The following is a 2,968-nucleotide window of genomic DNA, read 5'->3' as shown; positions in this document are numbered from 1 at the left end:
AGGGCCTTGGCGGGAGCACCCAGGCCTCGGGGCTGGGCAGAGGTGGTGGCCGAGTGGGGGCCCCCACTGGCTGCTCCACCCAGTGACTCAGCCCCGGGACGGACCTCCTCGGGGAAAACAATGGTGGCTTGTGGTTGCCGGCAGAGCCTCCTGGCAGGCGTGAGCCCCAGGGTGTCCTGGGGCCCAGGGAGGAGATCTCTGAGTCTCAGTTTCCTCATCTGTACAATAGGTGGAACCCCACAGGCGGGAGGACCTCACAGGAAAGAGCCACATTCAGGACTAGACAAGGTGTCCCTGATGGGTCATCCTGCCCAGGACAGCAGGGACTGGGTCCGTCACCAGCCGCAGTGCTACAATGCCCAGCGCAAGGCCCCGTACACTGTCAGAGCCCAATAATTGAATAGTCCTGCCCGGCGCAGTGGCACAAGCCTATAATCCCAGAACTCTGGGAGGCCGAGGCGGGAGGATCACTTGTGCCTAGGAGTTCAAGACCAGCCTGGGCAACTATAGGGAGAACCCCGTCTCTATAAAAAATACAAAATTAGCTGGGTGTGGTGGTGATTGCCCGTGGTCCCAGCTACTTGGGAAACTGAGGCGGGAGGATCGTTTGAGTCCAGGAGGTCAAGGCTGCAGTGAGCTGTGATCTTACCACTGCACTCCAGCCTGAGCGACAGAGTGGGACTTTCTCAAAATAATAATAATAATAGTAGTAATAATAATAACAATAAAATTGGTTGCTTCCCTTCCATGGGTGAAACTAAAGGGCTCCTTGGGGGGACTCTGGCTCCTACACTATGGCTTGGACCCGGAATGGGAGTGGGGAGTGGCCCACATTGCGTGAGGCTCCAGCCCAGCCTTCAAGAACCCCCTACACTGGAATGGGGAGAGCCAGACCCAGCCACAGACACCCTCAGACCCATGGGATCAGGGCTGGGCCACAAGGGAGGGCCGAGGGCTGAAGAGACTGGAGTGGGATCAGAGCTGCTTGGAGACCCTCACTCTGGAGAGGTCTCTCAGTGGGGTGGCTGAGGAATGCAGGCATCAGCTGTGAGCACCTACTCTGTGCCAAACGCCCCCCCTTCCACTGTCCAGATGGGGAAACCGAGGCCCGGAGAGTAGCGTGAACTTGCCTGAGGTCAGAGTGAGGTGGAGAGGGATGAGGGATTGCAGCATAGACCCCGTGACCCACAGCCCTCTCCCCAGACCTGCAGCATGTGGGGAACTCTCTGAGCACGGAGGGTCAGACTGTGGACAGCCCAGGTGTAGAGCAGGAGGGGGCTTGTGGCTTTGGTGGGGGGCCCCTGTGGCCCTGCCTCCCTGCTGGACTGGCCTAGGAGCGGCATTGAACTGTGATGACTCAGGGGCTCCAGACAGGGGTGGGAATAGCCTCCCAGGTAGAGGGCACAGCAAATGTAGAGGCCCAGGGTGGGGATGAGCTTAGCAGGTTCTGGACCATCCAGAGGGCGGGATGGCTGGAGCCAAGCGGGTCAGCGAGGTAGTGACATCTTCCCAGGCTGGAAGTGGAGTATTTCCCTTTGGGGCCCCAGGGAGTCCGGAGATTGTGTTATTTTCATTTATTTGTTTAGTTGTTTATTTTTTGAGACAGAGCCTCGTTCCGTTGCCCACCCTCGAGTGCAGTGGTACGATCTCCACTCACTGCAATCTCCGCCTCCTGCCTCAGCCTCCCAAGTAGCTGAGATTATAGGTGTACGCCACCACGCCCAGCTAATTTTTGTATTTTTGTTTTATTTTACTTATTTATTTTCTAGAGACGGAGTTTTGTTCTTATTGCCCAGGCTGGTGTGCAGTGGCGCCATCTCGCTCGTTGCAACCTCCACCTTCCGGGTTCAAGCGATTCTCCTGCCTCAGCCTCCCGAGTAGCTGGGATTACAGGCACCCGCCACCATGCCCGGCTAATTTTTGTATTTTTAGTAGAGATGGGGTTTCACCGTGTTGGCCAGAGTGGTCTTGAACTCCTGACCTCAGGTGATCTGCCCGCCTTGGCCTCCCAAAGTACTGGGAATACAAGCGTGGGCCACCGCGTCCGGTCAACGTTTTAAATTATTATTTTAAATGATTCAAAAAATTTTTGGAGACGGGTGCGGGGGGTTTTCACTATGTTGGTCAGGCTATTCTCGAACTCCTGGCCTCAAGCGATCTTCCCGCCTCGGCCTCCCAAAGCGCTGGGATCACAGGCAGGAGCCACCGCGCCCTGCCCTAGGCGGGGTCACTTTTTGCTAAGATGTAGACACGGACTACTAAGAATCAGGAAGCCAGATCTGGCCTGAGTTCTGTCCAAAGTCAGGTCCAAATTCACAGATGCCGAGACGGCGACTCAGGTCGGCAAAGGCACCGCTGAGGCTCCCCGTGGGGATCTCTGACCCAGAGCCGGAGCGAGCCTCGGTTTTCCCGCCAGGAAAATGGGTCCGACTTGGCCCCCTCGGGGCCAGGGTACCCGCTCGCACCACTCGGCACGCAGGGTCGGCCCGATCAACGCAAATACAACCAAGCAGAAGGGGCCGCGCGGGCGGCCACGCCAACCTGAGAACAAAACTCCAGGACCCACCCCCACCGCTTCTCGCGGCCTCTCGCTCGCAGAGTCCCGCCTCTGCCGTGGGGCGGGGCCGAAAAGAAACGAGGCGGGGACTCACCACGAATGGCTAGGATCCCCGCCCATCAGACATTCACGCATTTCGATTGGCCAGACTGCTCTGTCTTATCTTTCAATCTCACGGGCCTCACTCGCTTGCGTCATGGGCTAAGCCACAGCTCGTGTGGTGTGCTTCCGCGGAGGGGGATAGTTCGTGTTTTCTACCTGCGTCGTGGCCCGACCGCCCCCTCTGCGCGTCCCCGCTCCCAGGCTCTGGACCTCGCAGGGATTCGGGGTCCTTACGAGGGTGCTCGGGAGGCCGAGTTGCGGCGTTCGGGCCCGAGCCGCCCGGAGATGGCGGAGGGATCCGCGTGGGCC

This window comes from Colobus angolensis, unplaced genomic scaffold (assembly GCF_000951035.1).
Source record: "Colobus angolensis palliatus isolate OR3802 unplaced genomic scaffold, Cang.pa_1.0 Scaffold64, whole genome shotgun sequence".
In the NCBI taxonomy this organism is placed as follows: Eukaryota; Metazoa; Chordata; class Mammalia; order Primates; family Cercopithecidae; genus Colobus; species Colobus angolensis.
Note: the sequence above shows the minus strand (reverse complement) of the source record.